The 17,896-nt window shown below is 40.7% G+C and overlaps 2 protein-coding genes across 23 annotated transcripts in view; one reads left to right on the top strand and one right to left on the bottom strand.

Moving 5' to 3' along the window:
* The window catches only part of tango2 (transport and golgi organization 2 homolog), a 41,271-nt gene extending 36,955 nt beyond the window's left edge, over nucleotides 1-4,316 (bottom strand). For both annotated transcript variants that reach the window (XM_079605678.1, XM_079605676.1), the window contains exon 1: nucleotides 4,171-4,316. The gene's annotated coding sequence lies outside the window, so the exon portion shown is untranslated. The remainder of the gene's footprint in view (nucleotides 1-4,170) is intronic.
* The window catches only part of arvcfb (ARVCF delta catenin family member b), a 229,897-nt gene that overhangs the window by 10,769 nt on the left and 201,232 nt on the right, over nucleotides 1-17,896 (top strand). The gene's annotated exons all lie outside the window — the stretch shown is intronic.

The following is a 17,896-nucleotide window of genomic DNA, read 5'->3' as shown; positions in this document are numbered from 1 at the left end:
TTTTGGAAAGGTTTGTTTAATTAGCAGTGCCCGGAAAACACTCCGCTCAACATTGCAAAGCCACGCTCTCTCCAACTCACCGCAGCCGTGCCAGAATTGCTGGGGATTAGCTAAGACTTTATTTTGAATACATTTCAAACAGCTCTCCTAAAGAGGTCATTTCACAATATATTTATTTATTTTGTTAGTCAAGCTTTTTTTGCGCCAAGTACAATCATGATTTCTCTCTCTTTCTGACACTTTAAATGAAACAGGCTTTTCTTTTTTTTTGCTGCTGTGCCTTTAGGACTTCTTCACCTGTGAAATGAGATATAGTGTTTTGCTGTGCTTACTCATGGTCTGAAGGTTTGCAGTTGGGTCAAATATAGATGGCCTTGCCCTATCTTAGTCACAGGCTTTCTATGCAAAGCCTGTGACAAGTTCATGAATCGAGGATCCACACTAAAATGAGCCTAATAAGTCTGAAATGATCAGGGGCCTTGTTTAAATAAATAGACTTCAGGTGCTATTTCCTTATTGGTATCTTCCTTAATTCTTGATTTCCTCATTAATTCTTGATTTCCTCATTAATTCTTATCTCTGAATAGGTGGAAAAAGGTTTTAAACACTGAATAGAATTTTAATTATATCTAGCCTATTTCTAAATTTGTGGAGGTCCATAACAAGTTGCAGTTGCAGGTTAAGCCCCAAGTGTAGGCTACTTTAGTTTTCAAGTGGAAGCTTAGCGTATGTGTGTACAGTCGAACACATAGCCTTTCAAATGATACAAAAATTATGGCAAATTAAAACTAGAGTTGCGTGTCTCTTCTTAACCCCCTCAAACAAATGCTCTTCACCATGGATGCATTGTTGCGGGGTCTCAAATAGTTTGTTGTTCTTGTTTTTTCTTCTCCGTTTCTCTTTTGAATGAAAGAAAATTTCAAGGCTCATGTGCTGCACAGTTAAAAAAATGAGGCTCTGCACAGTAGGCCCTACACATTCACACAGCAATCCCGGTAAAATACCATACAATTACCAGAACAACTTTTCCGAAAATACACAAATGTTCACACAAGCAACAATGTTCCGTCTTTTTACTGGTAAATCAGTTCTGTCAATTTCCTGATATCAGAAGTTGTAACATTACCAGTCCGTCTAGCGCATGTTTACATGGAAAAAAAATTAAAAGCAGCGGAACTTTCAGTGAACGGCTCCGACTGAGCTATATGATTTGCCTAAAGCAAACTTCTTACGTCTATGGTATTTTTTTGTAAAGACTGTCTTCGTGAAAGGAGCTATTATACACACTATGGGCCTTAGTTTAAACAGATGCTATTTTTGGACTGGAGAAGTTTTTGTGATGCAATTGACACAATAGTTTTCTTTGCATTGAAGTTTTGAAAGTGTATAAGAATTTGATTTCTTATGATATGACCAGCGACCACTATGGCTGGGTATCAATAATACAGATGTCCCAATTCGATTCTGATTCACAAGATCTCAATTCAATTCAAGATTTTTAGTTCAGTGATTCAATTTTCACTGGCCCCACCACAAAAAAGTTATAAATGTATAAAATGGTTGTTGTTTTTGACCCATATTTTTCATACCCATATTTTTCATTCCCATTTGACACCAACATTTTAGATACTACTGAAATATAACAATTTCAATACCACAGCTAAAACGACTAACTAATTTCAATTTCAAAGATTATTAAAGACAAGTAAACAGTCATTAATAAAAATAAATAAATAATCAAACTACAAGCAATATCACAATTGTGGCGGCTGAAATTTCGGTGCATCCCTAAATAGAACAAAGATACATAAATTAAATAATCAGTGGTTTTCAGGTTTTTCTGGTAAGTCTAACAGAAGCTTTCTGGTACAGAAATTGAATAAAGTAATCAAATGTAAAATAACACTGCATATAATCTTCACTGTATGTAAGGAATAATTGACGACAGGCTGTTGAATTATTCAAAAAATAATGCACACGAGGTGGTCATGCAGTCACAACGCGAAGCGGAGGAGAAACCCAGAGAAACCATTACAGCTGGCATGATGGGGGGGAGGGGATCAAGAAATGGGGAACAGAGAAATCTGGACTGAAGACCACATTTAATGTAGCCTTAAGCCTGTTTCTCTCGAATGTCTGATACTTGTATATAACATAATAAATAAGAGATCTTGGCAAAATATCTGGTGTAGCTTCCGCGATTCAACAATAATGGGGAAAAGCATGATTTTCATATCTACACACTTGAATGCTTAAATTGGCAAGGGTTGAAATGCGTGCAAATGTTAAACTTTCGTGATGCAGCACTGGCCCGATCGGGATTGTGAAGCTGCGTTCACACTACCAGCGACAAGCGACATGATACCATTCATTTCAATGGAGAGTGGGGGATTTCTGGAACGAAACGAGCGACAGTGACCGTTGGCAAATGGATGGGGCGTGTCCAGCGACGCAACAAAGTTGAGATACAGTATGTTCAACTTTATGCAAATGAAGAGCGACTTTTGGGAGCGACAACCAAATAGGAGTGAAGTCAGTGGAGCGCACGTTATCCGTCACTCTTCAGTGCCGAGTCCAAAAGAAGCAAGAAGAATGAGAAGCTCATTTTAGCAGTCAGAAATTTTCTATAATTTATAATATGTCTCCATGTACATACAGTGGCACTCGCCGTGCTGACTCCGAGCCTGAATTGTTTAGTGAACCCAGATTGACCGGCATTTGCCTGTTTGTTGCAGATAAATAGCCGCGATGGCAAAGCACTCGCTGTTTCTCGTTCATCTTTATTATGTCTTTTATGTACGGATTCCATTTATATTTAGACTTTTCCTTCCAAAATGTTTGTTTGTTGCGACAAGAAAACTGATTTGTTCTACAACATGGAGTAACATCCGTGAATGTCACTCACAAACATTAGGCAACCAGTAGTGGGAACGCCCTCTAGCGACCTCCCGCCAGCCACTGGCGACTTGCAGCGACAAAGTTGCTTGTTGTGTGAACGCAGCTTGGCAGTCCCTTCAACTGTTTGTAACGTCTTTCACGCTAAAAGGCGCACATGCATCCGCCATGTTAAGCACTGAATGAATGACAAGGTCCCAACTGTAACATCGTACAAGGTAAATATGAGGATAGCATCTAGTGGACAAGACTAGTAATATAAGATTAAAGTCCCTGTAAAGTCAAAATTAAGTATGTGTTCTGAGTTTGTCATATCACAGAAAAATTTGTTATTAGCCACCCAGCCAAATTTGAATGATAAAAAAAGCAAGTACATAAAATAAGCTATCAAAATCTTGAAAAAATGAGCAGTGGTCTCTGCTCTCAAACGCTGGGGGCGTGTCCGCCGGCTGCGCTGAAACCTGTCTGATTGACATCCAACTTCTCGAGTGACTTTATGCATGAAAGACTCGGTCTCTTTTGTGGTCGGAAGGGACTGCTTTGTGAACAGATAATAGTTTAAATTACTTGGCTAAGGAATCATATTGATCATATAAATAAACAAAAAAAATCACGTTAGAGGGTTGCAGAATTTAGTACTTACTGTGGACTACCTACAGTACTATAATTTTAACATAAGCACACAAGGCAGCCTACCCTCATTGGTGGGCACGCACTGCCGAGGATGACACCAGGTGTCGGCGCGACGGGAGGATGAAGGCCGAGGCGGGAGATAGTCGGTTCGGCCCAATAGCAATGGTGAAAAACTGTTTAACGGTCTAACTTTGCAGTTCACAGTCTTTGTAATATGTTTTAGCAATACATTTCTAACATTTATAATGTGTTTAGAATTTTTTTTTTTTGAATTGCCTTTACAGGGACTTTAATATCAATCAGATATTATGTTCAATGTTTGCGGAAATATATATGGGAAAAATATCGATTTGTGGCTTCTGAGAATCGATATTGAATCGACGACATTTTAAAAAACGTTTAATCAAAAAATCTTTTTTTTTTGTTCCCAGCCTTAATGACCAAGATTTTTTACTTATCTTTGCTACACCCCCCCCCCCCCCCCAACCCAGAGTGCAGAAACAAAACGCAAAACGTTGTTTTAACTGTAACATCTTATTGCAGCCTCTCTTCTTAAAAATGCATAGTGAAGGTCTGAACATTGCCTGCCTCACATTACATCAATATTTGCAGAAAGTAATTTTTTAATGAAAGGATGTTTACCGTATCACTCCCCTCTTGGATCTGTGGCTTCCCACTGTATTTCAGGGACATGAAGAGCTCTTGATGGCCATTGAAGTCTTTTAGCAGGAGACAGGATTGCTGAGCTACATGCAGGTTTGCCTGAATGGTCTCATAAAGAAGCTGTCAGATAAATGCTTTTCTGCTAATGCTTAAGACTGGGCAGGAAATGAAAGGAAGCCTCTGTCAGAGGCTGGATGTGGCAGGATGAACTGCCAGCCTTCTTATCACTGTGTCTTTATGCATGTACCGGTTTCCTTGGCAAACTCTGAAGCCTGGTCCAGTGTGTGCTGAGGAGAGGGGGAAATGAAGAACGCTGGACCAGCTGGACATGAATACTAGTGGACGACTGGATATAGAGGTGTCACATCTGTGATTGTGAATTTCCCACTACAGGACAGTGTGTGCTGACGGTGTAAAGCTGGCAGGACTGGGACAGAGTAGAGATGGGCCGATCAATTTTGAAATATTGGTACTTAAGATAGTGATGTTTCATTTAGAGGTTTCTCAGATGAAAACATTGATCTTAAGTGTTTTTTTATTAGTTATTAAGGAATTTATTGTCATGCAGCATGACAGTTTATGAGTATTAAGTGAAAATAAAGTTTGTTAGCAAATGGCTGAGCAACTATTTGTCCTTTCACTCCTCTGAACACAAACAGAAATGCTGAAAAGCACAAGCTGTCATAGAAACGGAGAGAGCGGTGCCTGCCAGAGGTCATTACAGAGAAAAGAAACATTATCTGACTACCTAGCTAAATGTTGAAGGGAATTTTTGCTTGGCTAAACAAGGATTAAATTAACACAAAAATATATCAGATAAAACACAGAATCATAATCACAATATACACTACTGTTCAAACGATTTTTTAAAATCAGAAATTCGGTAAAAACAGTAATATTGGCCAGAAATCATTCTAATATGTTGCTTTAATCTTGACTGTATTTTACTGACCCCAAACTAGGGGTGGGCGATATGGCAAAAATATCATATCACGATTTTTTTCAGGAAAATCACGATTCACGATTTTATCACGATTCCTTTTCATGTTGGTTTTACTATTTGAGTAAACACATTTATGACTGAGCATCACAGCCAAACTAATGTCCCTATTTTAAAAACAAAGCCTTAGGTAACAACATATAAAATAAAAAAGAATGGCAGACATTTAGGCCAAAGTGGCGAAGATAAAAAATATTTGTCATTGTCTTTGTTATTAAAAATTAAGAACAAAGATACACATGCACAACTTAATATACAAATAAAAAAAACAGTGCTTTATTTTTTTCAGCTACAGGTGTATTTAACAGCATTGAAGAAAGTAATTAAATGAACAAATATGAAAATAAAACACAACATCGACTTCACTATATAAATTTTACATTGATTCTTATTAAAGCTACTATTAAAGTTCTCAGTCAAGAGTGAGTGAGATGCTCTTTGTATTTTGTTGTTTTATTAACAGGGATAGTTCTCCCAAAAATTTTAATTCTCTCAAGCCGCTTTAAACCCGAATAAGTCTCCCTCTTCTGTTGAAAATAAAAGTTATTTGGAGGAATGTGGGTAAACAAACAGTTGATGTACCCCAGTGACTTCCATAATAGTTTTTTCCTACTATGGAAGTCAATGGGGACCAGCAACCGCCCGGTTAGCCACACTCCTCAAAATATCTTCTTTTGTGTTCAGCACAAGAAAGAAATTAATACAGGTTTGGAACAACATTAGAGAGTGAGTAAATAATGACAGAATTTTTATTTTTGGGTAACTGTCCCTTTAAGGACAAGCGGCAGCATGTTTACTATTAGGGCTACTGTCACTTTAAGATCTGCGCGCAACGAGTCTACACGCATTTGACAAGGCAGATTTTTTCTTCATTTTTTCTATTGTTCTTTCACTTTAGACATAACCAACTTTGTTTATGTAAACCTTGTGTGTATTTGACAGTATTAGCGCAATAAGATAACTTAGTTCAGTAACGGGTGCTGTAAGACAGGCTTTTAGTGCATGTGCGCGCGTCGGGTCTATTGCGCTCAGAAAAGCGCCCGTTAGAACAGCGCATCAGCAGCGAATGACATGTTTAACCGGCAAGGCTTTAAAGCACATGCAAATAATTCATTTTTATGAACTACAGTGTCCCGTTCCTCTGCATTTCATGTGGATATACGTCGCGCTGTACAGTATGTTGAGACGGAGGCGCCAGAAATGCAAACTGATAAAATGGACGATCCTACGATATTTCTTCAAAAGCAGATCGTGGAGACATTTTAATCGTCCACGATCAAAAATCGTAATATCGCACACCCCTACCCCAAACTTTGAACAGTAGTGTAGGTAAATTAATTTATAAAAAGACATCCATATTTGGGAAAAAGTTACTTAATTGATTGGCCCTTCTTGTCTTAATTAGAGTCTAATTTTCTTGTTTCCTGGTCTTGTTGGAAGTAGATCATAAAGGTCAGATCTGACTGAATTGTGGATGAAATGTGACATTTTATCATAGACTAATGGGTTTTTATGGTGTTTGATTTAACTTTAGACTTTAGATGATGTTAAATGAGTGCACATGTTCTATTGTTAAGAAATGGAGAGCCAAAAATGATCATTTGCAGTTATAGGTCTATTTAATGTCAATGTTTGTTTAATGATCAGTGGACATAATTATCCATTGTATCCTCATAAACCATAATTTTTATTTTAATACAGGCAATTGATAGTTTGATATTGGCCTTGATGGTGCTTGATGTCTGATTGAAAAGAAAGTTAGTTGTATCACCCTTCAATAAAAGACAGATGTGCACATAGAATGAAAGAGACTCAGAGAGCAGGTTAGAGAGCTCATCTGTCATGCTGCCACAGGAAATGACTCTTGCTTTCTGGGGTTGCAAGACTTTTTAAGCTTCTGTCAATCTGACCATGTTCCCAATGTTGGGTATTTTAGCCAAATCATCTCTGGTTCATTTGCATACCGTTTCCTTTATTTACTGCCAAACCAACTAAAAGTCTGTTACTTCAACACTGACGAAAGGCATTGTGGCTTTTACTGAGGCATGCTCAATTAGAATGTAGGAACGCTATATATGCGCATGTGTGTGCAGATTCAGACCATGAATCATAATACAGTCTGCCGTCAGCCTTTTTTGTGCACAGGAGTACATATACTGGACACATCTAGGACATAGTTTATAGTCTTGCAAGTGTGTCAGTATTATAGGAACATATAATACTCACAATATCAAAGTGAATGTGAATCTTATTTGAAATGTCTGTCATTATTTAATCTTCTTCATGTTGTTCCAAACTTGTGTTATAAATTTTGTCTATGGAAAACAGAAATATTTGTAAACATCATTTGAGATCCTTTGAAAAAAAAAAAAAAAAGGGTTTAGGACGAAGTAAAGGTGAGTAAATAATGACAGATTTTTTGTTTGTTTTGCTGAACTGTTCCTTTAAGAAATGTTTTATTTGTTAATAATATAAATGCAGCACCATCGATTGTAGCACGGCTTGTGAATCCTGCATCTAGCTCCTAGCTTTTGCATTATGTAAAAGTCATCCCTAGTGTGAACTCATTCTCCTGGCATTCTTGGGAGAAATGTTGTTTTACGGCCAGGATAATATCTTCACTTTTCTGTTCTATGTGTTCCAAAGGCCAGGAGCCAATTCACAAGTCTTAGGGCAACATAGCCCAGTTTACTCCCAGTACGGGTGAAGGATTGTTTGGGAAAGCTTCCCAATCAGAAGCTTTCTAACTTAAACTCACAAAGCCGGGTAGAGAAGGGAGGGGAGGGCGAGATGGAGGGGCAAAGAACAGAACAGTGAATCAGTTGGAGCAGGAGAAAAACACATAAGGACCAATCACAATGAAAGACCGATTTATAATAAGGTTTATGAAGGAGCATCATTTATAGTGCTAATGTTGCCATAACCACAGAGTCAGCTGACTACAGAAGTTGCTCAGCATGACACCCCAGTGTGTAACTGCAGTGTTTGCTTTTCTAACTGAAAACATGCCTGGAAAATGGAAAACTTTCTTCTCATGTTGCTAAATTTAAATGGGAATAATTTGTCTTACACTGTGCATGTATGTAAGGTATTTTTGAATTAGTTGGTTTACATGGCAATAACATCTCTCTCTCTCTCTCTCTCTCTCTCTCTCTCTCTCTCTCTCTCTCTCTCTCATTATAAATGGTATTTGTATAGATATAAATATCCACATTCTGCTTTCATCTGTTGAATGGAATAATCCATCAATCATCTTATTTATTGTCTACATGATAAAAGCCTTTCTTTTATCTGCCATGATGAGGAGATCTTTTTATTTATATTAGCTCGAACATGTGTGCTGGTAAAATCTGCCACAGCGCCCCTTAGGATCATTTGCACAGATCTTATAGGAAGATAATCGTTACAAGTCTGTGGTAATCTATATGGATATCTTTCTTTCCCACTCATGAATGTCATCTTTTGATATATCATCTCTGTCACCAGATGTTTTCTGTATCAGAATGAGCTTTATTGCTAACTATGCTACACAATTTGTTTTGGTGACAGCATGACAGCGACAAGAAAAAGACAATATAAATAAAATAAGTGAATAAAATAAATAAATATAAAAATACACAATATGTAAAATAGACAATATGAATGTACAAAATAAGGTAATGTGAGACATGTTGCCCTTTTTTCATGGCATTAATGTGTAGACTGCGGCTGTGTTTTTTTCTGTCCTATATTTTGCCCGTCACCCCATCGGAGACGTGTGTCATCGTTTGAATAAACCATGCTGCATAAACAGGGCAAGCCCTTTGAACAAATATGCATCGAAAGCTCGGAGGAGCCGTCAGATAGGATGGGACTGTAACTGAACTCTCCAAGGCTGTGTGCGGCAGTGGAAAGCATTACACGCATCCCTTTCCATGCGCCCCTGGAGGAAGTCAGCAAGCCTGAGGCTTTTATGAGCATAACCCGTGACATACCGGTGAATAATGTTACGGGGCCCATTCAGACCATGCTGTGTGGCATACTGGAAGCCAGATGTATTGTAGTGAAGCTCTGATCAAACTACCGCCGTTTCCTCCCACATTTGCAGTGCGTCTGCGATGCAGGAGATCTGTGGACATGACGAAGGTCTGACCCCCTCGTGTTCACCTTCATCTCACAGTCTTCTGTGAAACTGTTTGTCTCAGATGAGAGAGAAAGGCTGATTGGAAGTTTTGTGAAGGGTTGAAGCGATTTTTGAGCGTTTAGGCTGTTTTCTCTTCAGCTATTACGGAGACTGCCCTTCATATCTGTGGCGGAATAGGTAAATAACTTGGAATGGAAAATTATGGAATAAACTCAGATGTATGCGTCTATTTTGCAGTGAATTACGAATTTTAAACTTCAAGCCTAATGTATTTTCTGTGATAAAGCTGTTTGCCATGTCTTCCCAAATGGTTTTTAAATGTCCCTTCTATTGTAACGCAGTTCAGTCTCATTTAAAAGCTCACAGATGACACAACGGTTCTAAACTTAAATGGATTTGAGCCAGTTTCAGGCCTCCAATTCTTCCAAGATTCTCAAATAATTTCAAATAAACGTTCTGAAGAAAAATTCAGAATTTCCTCAACAACACATTTGTCATTCTTCTCTTACTTTTATATTCTCTCAATTATCTTTACTAAAATCTCTATCTCTGACCTTTGAAAGCCTCAAAGGGTAAGAAAAGAGTTGAATAAAAACTGTCTGGCATGATTTTCATATGAATACTCTCTTGTTTGACCTTGTAGGGTGGCATTAATTCAACAGTCTTCCACTGCTGCGCTAATAATCCGCTCCCATATGCTGCAAATCCCTCGCAGCTTCCACTACAAACAATTCTCCCAGCAGTCTTTAACGCCCGACTCCCCAGCCTCTGGTCCAGATGTTGCTTTTTAATATTCAGGAAGTGGATCAGAAAATAATTAAACTCCGCGACAAGTGATGCGACCCCAATTACCTCGTTCCGTTGTGGTCGTGACAACATGGGCAAGATGAAGAGGAAGAACAACTGAGCTTTTGGTTTGAGGAATGAACATTTTTAAGGGTGTGGGGGTGGAAAAGGGAGTAAGAGTGCGGGTGAAGAAACTCCTTGGTTTTTTCCTGTTTTAATTCTTGCCCTTGTCAAAATGGTGCTAGAAACTAGAGACGTCAAAGCGAAACGAATGAGTATCTGTCAGTCGGCTTGTTTTAGATCTGTGGCACTTGATTCCTCAGTCTTGACATGATCAGGATGACATGAAATAGCTTGTTACTGCAATATGTGTAATGCTTTCGTGTGCACATCTCAGGGCTGTTGGCTTCACTACTTCCTACTTGCCCTAACTATGTGGGATGCATTAGATTTTGAGTGTCAAGTTATTTATTTCATTTGTCCTCACTTAAAGCGAAATTCATGGTGAAACTGATGTAACCAATCCAACTTTGACTTTGGACCAGTAATATGTCACAAGAGAAACCAAGCATCTGTCAAAATGTCATATTAAAGGGAATAATCATCCAAGAATGAAAATCCTCTTGATGCATTAAACCTGTATTTCTTTCTTATCTGGAACACAAAATTAGAAGTTTAGCTGGTGGTCAGAGTTGCTCTCTTGAGTATGTGAAAGTTGATATTGACCAGAGGCTGTCAAGCTCCTGCCCCCCCATAAAAACATAAAAAATAGTCCACATTACTTATGCACCGTGTGCATTTAAGTCTTCTGAAGCCATATAATAGCTTACATGGAAACAGACTGAAATTTAAGTTATTTACTGAAAATATTGTTTGACAGTTGTGGTCACCATTCATTGTATGCAAAAAATCAGCTTCGACATCTGCTATAAATATCTTCTAACAGAAAGATAACTTCAATTTTTTTAAGTTAATGTTTAAAGTTATTCCTTTGAATTGTCAAAAATGATCTTTCCATGTTACAAATATTTAGTTTTAATGTTTGGAATTGATTTGTTTAGGTATAGTCTTCAACAGCAATACCAGTAGCCACTTCTCCAGGATGCAAATGGCTGTCCTCTTCCTCTACTTCCTCTGCACCATCCACACTTCTTCTCTCGCTTCTAAGCTGAGCTTACATGAATGCCTCTGGCATTTGTGGTGTGCGCTCCAGCTCCAGCAGATGGTGAAGAGAGGGAGAAGCCGGGAGATTAAAAAGGGTTTCTCTTGTACTTTCTCTCCTAGTGTTTTTTGATCCTCCACGTTTTTGTGGCATATTTGGGATTCTGCACTCAGATGGGGAGAGATTGATGCCTGCACTCATTCGTATCTCACTGGAGAGGCAGGTATCATCTCTAGCATCTGTTGTTCAGTACATAATGTTTATTTTTATTTTTAATTTTTGTTGCTGCTGTCCTTAAAAACTGTCAATCCATAACACAAGGTGAACATTTTCATAATTTGCTATTTTCTTGACTGTTACTTAACATTGTACTTGAACTGCTTTGACAAGTTTGAATTGCTCCAGTAGTAGGAAGAGCCATTATTACTGTATTCATGGATATATGGATATACTAGGCGTGTAACTGTTCTTGTTAAAAAATCGAACCGTACCGTTCGGCACGCATCAGGAGTGCTTTATTATATAATATGAACAGTCATTTACGCCACCATCATAGCGTTGATAGCGTCCGAGCACACGTTGCTATCTGTGTTTAAACTGGACTCATTTAAGCCTTGCCAATTTAAACTTTCAACCGCAAGAAGATGCGGAAGAGAACTCGTGTGTGCGATGTGAGAATATTTGTGTGTGCTCCACTGTATATTGAGAACTGGATGATGTTATAAAAAGTGAAGCCTATTGGTATTCCCTACTAGTATTCCCTCACATTCTATTGAATTATGGAAATCATCTGATTTTTAATCATCTGAACTTTTCCTAACAAGTCAGCGTCTTCCCGTACATGCTTACAACCAGTGTTGTCATAAGTACCGACTTCAGCACCAAATCGGTAGCCTGACGTCATCATACTCAGATTCTAGTCAGAATATGAGTCTGATACTGCTCCATTGGGCTGTGATTATGGGCGTGTTTCAACCGAACCAGGAAAAAAATGCCTCTGTGCTCAATTGGATAGACCTACAACCAATAAGAGCAACAGAGCAAGTGTAACAGTGTAACATCTTTCCGATCGACAAATGCCTTGATCGCGGTTCTGTGTTCTTCTTATAAAATTAATGTGCGGTCGATATCTTCTATAACAGACGCGATGGCGGAATCTACACATCTCAATTCTCCAGCGTCAACCATCTTTGTTGTAAACAAATTCAACCCAAGCGCTCTTTGGTGACGTGGATGATTACGTTACTGTTGATCATCTGTCCATCATCGTATAAAGCCCGCCTTGATAATTTGATCCAAACAGCTCTGGTTTGAGCATAGTTGCTCCACAACGGATCAAGTCCATAGCCGAACTTCCCAACCTCAAATATTGTGGGCGGGGCTAAGTTTGGCTGGCATCCAGGCTACCAAATCGGTACTGAAATTTAAAAAATGTGACGAAACCAGCATTTCCCTCTAGCAATTTGAGTGCTGTTGAATGGATCCTTAAACAATGGATCCTGAATGGCCATTGTGTTTCTTGCTTAATGTATATGTGTGTGATTGGCTACAATCAGAGCCATAGAGAGAAAGAGTTGCGACCTTCTTTGATGTCGCCGCTATGGCGGTCACGTGGTTCATTTAAGCCCCAATAGTTCCAAAACATACGCTGGCTGTCATGTTCTTCTATGGGACAGACAGCAGTGATTGCATTATTGAATGGTAAATATAAAATAAAACGCACACCCAAGTACTTTTTCTGCTGTTATTGCATTATTGCATTTTGTTAATGTCAGTTTTGCATTTGGAGAGGCAGGGTGACAACAAAATACTGTATATTACTTAGATAAGTTTCAGGCTATATTTTTGGAGGGAAAAGCTTAGTGTTCATGTTCGCATGGGTAGTAGCACTGGCTTTAGCGGCTCTAACTTCACTTTTTTCATATCATTCATCTGATGATGGACGTCTCATGATATTTATTTTAGCACAACTTGACAATTCAAAAAGAGACTTCAAAAGAGGTCGATATTTCAGAAACTTACGTTACCTCTGGAACAACTCGACGCGCAGCATTCACCACTCAAACTCGGCCAACAAGTCACATAATGAAAAGTTATTATATCCCAAAAATTTAATTAAATAAAAGTTGCTATAAAGGTGGTAGCGATGGTAGCGATTCATTACCGAACTAATTAGATGCTACCTTCATAGCTGGCGAAGTCGCGCTAGCTAACTAGCAAGCAGGCAATGCTAGAAAATTGGTTGAAACAACCAAGATAAAATATAAATGATTACGCTGTGCATATACAAAGGAAGACCAGTATAAGCATCGCAAAGGGCCTCTGATACAATATAGACAGTTGACAATTCAAAAGCAACTTACCTCTGGAACAACTCGACGCGCAGCAATGTAAGTGAATGGGGTCCAATGCCCAAATGACAGTGTTTGGAACTAATCTGATCTTCAAATCACGGAAGTAGGCGGTTAAAAGCGCCGCCATTTTTTACAAGAGAAGGTCTATGGGAGTGTCGCAACTCTTTCTCTCTATGGCTCTGGCTACAATGATCAACGCTTCAAAAACGTAGCAAATAGAGACGTTTTTTACGATCTTCACTGAAGCGTTTGAAAGCAGGCGTCTATCAATGGATCTGTCTATCAGCAGATATATTAGGGATCCGCTGATAGATGCCTGCTTTCAAACTCTCCTGTGTGTATCTGTGTAAGCACTCAGTGAAGAGCATCTAATTACAACATGGCTTTTATTTACAACTGCGCCATTACCAAGTCAAAGGTTTTATACTGACCCAGTTGCATATCTTTAAAAAAACTAGAGCCAATCAACAATTTTAAGCATAATTTTCATTCTCAGTGACCCAGAATTAGTCAAGTTTGACTACATTTATTTCAGAAGCATTTTGGCTATAGACCAGTGATATCAAAAAAATTCCCAGCACATCTTACATTTGCCACCATGATATCAACATCACAGTCAAATCTAGATGTAACTTTAAAATTGGTTTTGTAAGACGCCAGTGAAGCTAACATTTCCAGTTTTACTCACTAAAAGGAGGTCTAGGCACTGGGTTTTTCAAGTTATATTATCCATCCACATATATTTCCGAGGGGTAGCGGACCAGCATGGCCTCTGCTCAGTCTTGGTATTAGAGTGCCCTGTGAAATGGCTGTTCTCTGATGGCTGGTGTCTGGGGAGCCTGTTTTTGCTCTCATTAGAGGCCTGCAATTTATAGCATGGATGGCCCTGAATTTCATGCTTCAAAGTGAAGGAGAGTCTGTGGACGTTCTGTAAATTAGCCTTTATGACAGGGGGGAAACATGGACCTGTTAGTGAAATCTCTCTCATTTACCCTCTCTCTCTCTCACATGCTCTTCCTCTCCCTTTTATTTGCTTCCGTTCCGTTAACTGTTTTACCGTAGACTCGCGCACTATACTGTGGAAACAGAAAGACTACTCGATTTATGTACTTGATGCATAAATAGGCAAGGTGCAAATTACATAGAGGACATATTACATTTACATGAGGAATTTAATTTGAAATGAAAGTTTAACAACAAATTTTCAGTTGTAATCTGATTCAGTAAGAAAACACATACTGATATACTGACTGATGCTTTCAGTAAAGATATCTGTGTATTTTAAATTTTTTTTTGCCTGTAGTTGCTTTAGAAATGCTTAAGTTCTAAAGTGATTTTATGGGTCTTTTGTATTTGTTCTAAGACAACTCCAGATTGATCATGTACGTCTGTACCATGTAATTTCAGCCCACCACTCACCAGATCGGAGCTATTTTGTAAAGTCCATTAAAAAAATTATTGCATCAGCCTCAATTATCTCAAGTCAAATGTAAAGGTTGATGGTCCACCCGGCACTTTTCATTAAAGGAGGCCGCCTTGCCTTTTAATTACCCAACATATTTTTCTCTCTGAGAGTTTTAATGGCATCAGAGTGTGTTAAATGGAAATTTCATTTAGAAACAGTGTCTAGTAATAGGTGATCCTTTACAAAGAGTTGAAGCAATGTAAATTCATGGGTATTTGTGTATGCAGTCTGTAGACTGATTATAACAATAGGTTACTGTCGTAACCCCGGTTCTCTGAAACATCGAGTGGAGAGATCCACCTATGGGAAGGGCATCCGTACCTGACCTCTGCAGAAGCATCCAATTGCACCAAGTCTGGCTAGACAGACAGAAGCGCGCAGCCAATGCCAGGTAAGGCCCCGCCCCCTTACCTAGTGGCATATAACGCCTGCAAGCGCTGCTATTCTCCAGTAAGTATATTCGCTTCTCGTGCGGCAAGCGGGGCAAAGCTGGTGGATCTCTCCACTCGATGTTTCAGAGAACCGGGGTTACGACAGTAACCTATTGTTCTCTTTCATCATCTCGTGTTCGAGATCCACCTATGGGAGAGACATGGACAGCTCCCCGATTGCCCAATACACTCACAGTGAGGTTCTGAAAGCCAGAGAAGGACGGTCGCCCCAGGGGGGCGGTGCCAGACACGTCCCATAATCATGAACCTGCAATCCTGACGCACACACATAACTGCTGTGCACATGCAGGACATGAAACATGTATGTGGTAATAACCCCAGCAACACCAATGTGCATATATACACCCAGGAAGGATTGGAAATACGTGCTTGGTGAGAGGAATGTGCATGGCCAGCCGGCCCATTCACTCCTTATTCGTTACTTCCAACGGGGTTACAGGGAAGGGCTAAGAAGACCCCACCCCTAAAACCGAATGTGCTACCGAAATTCTGGTGACATCCAGCCGGTAGTAACGCACAAAGGTATGAGGAGAAGCCCAACTGGCAGCGGAGCAGATGTCCTGCAGTGACACTCCCCTAAACAAAGCCCAAGAGGCGGCTAAGCCCCTTGTGGAATGAGCTCTGATGCCCCCTGGGGGCTGCACTCCTTTTGATTCATAAGCCACAGCTATAGCATTCACAAGCCAATGTGAGAGGCGTTGCTTAGATATGGGACTCCCTTTGTGAGGGGGCGCCCATGAAATAAAGAGCTGGTCGCTCTTCCGGAACGCACTGGTCCTGGTCATATATGTCTGTAAAGCACGGACAGGACACAGAGCATTTAGCCTCTGATCCTCCGGGGAGGAAAACGGTGGAGGGTGAAAAGCGGAGAGCTCCAACACCTCCGAAGTGAACGCAGGGAAGCACTTCGGCATGAAGGCCGGATTAGGCTTAAGGGAAACCTTATCTCCACTAAGAGAGAATTTAGTGCACGAGGGATGAACCGAGAGTGCATGTAGCTCACTGACACGTTTAGCTGATGCCAAGGCCAAGAGCAAAGCTGTCTTGAAGGACAGCAGCTTAAGGGAAATACTTCCCAGAGGCTCAAAAGGATGTTGAGACAGAGCCTCCAGCACCATGGAGAGGTCCCACTCAGGAACAGTTCTCCTGACGACTGGCAAAGAGCGACGGGCACCCTTCATAAATCTGCGGATTAGAGGATGCTGCCCGACTGTTGAGCCCTCAAAGCCCACATGACAGGCCGAAATCGCAGCCAGGTAGACCTTAATGGTGGAAAAAGACCTCCCTTTTTCCATGAGGTCTTGAAGGAAACACAAAATATCAGGAACTGAGCACTGATAAGATGTGAGACCACGCCCATCACACCACCCTTCGAACACTTGCCACTTACAGCCATATAAGGACCGTGTAGAAACGGCTCTGGCATTCTGTATAGTGGCAATCACACGCGGCGAAAGCCCCAGTGCGCTTAGGTTCGTCCTCTCACGGGCCAGGCCCAGAGAGCCACCCTGTCCGGGTGTGGGTGGTAAATCTCCCCGTTCGCTTGGGACAATAGGTCCGTGCGTGGGGGGAGGCGCCACGGCTCGGCATATAACAGAGGGATTATCTCCGCCAGCCACGGTGCCTTGGGCCACCTGGGTACTATCAGAATGAGAGACAGGCTCTGCTCTCTCACCCTGGCCAGTGTTGGAATTATCAAGCACAGGGGAGGAAAAGCATACAGCAGCACTCTGGGCCATGGGTGGGCCAGTGCATCTACCCCGAGGGGTGCGTCCACGTCCTTTAGCGAGAAGAACATAGGACAATGGTAGTTTTCGCGCGAGGCGAATAGATCTACGGTTGCCTGTCCGAATCTCATCCATAACATATCCACTATCTGGGGGTGAAGGCGCCAATCTCCGTAGATTGGATTTCCCCTTGATAGAAGATCCGCACCTCTGTTCAGAATGCCCGGAACATGAGTCGCGCGTAACGACAGGAAAACCCGTCTGCTCCACACCAAAAGCTTGTAAGCTAGAGCGTGAAGTTTCGACGAGCGCACGCCGCCCTGACGGTTGATATAAGCCACAGCCGTGGTATTGTCGCAGCGTACGAGAACATGATGTCCCTGCAGGCGAGGCAGAAAATGATTCAGAGCTTTCCAAATGGTCAACAGCTCTAAATAATTTATGTGCGCTGAACGTAGTCTGCTCGGCCACAGACCGTTCACCGTTCTGCCCTCCTGGGTGGCACCCCAGCCTGTTAAGGACGCATCTGTCGTCACAACTTTCCGCATCATAACCGTCCCCAGAGGGGTTCCCTGTGCGTAAAAGTCTGCGCTCTTCCAGTGTCGCACGGCTGCCGAGCAGGCGCGCGTCACTATT

Source organism: Phoxinus phoxinus (assembly GCF_949152265.1).
Source record: "Phoxinus phoxinus genome assembly, chromosome: 3".
NCBI classification, from domain to species: domain Eukaryota; kingdom Metazoa; phylum Chordata; class Actinopteri; order Cypriniformes; family Leuciscidae; genus Phoxinus; species Phoxinus phoxinus.
This window is presented reverse-complemented; position numbering and strand designations above follow the sequence as displayed.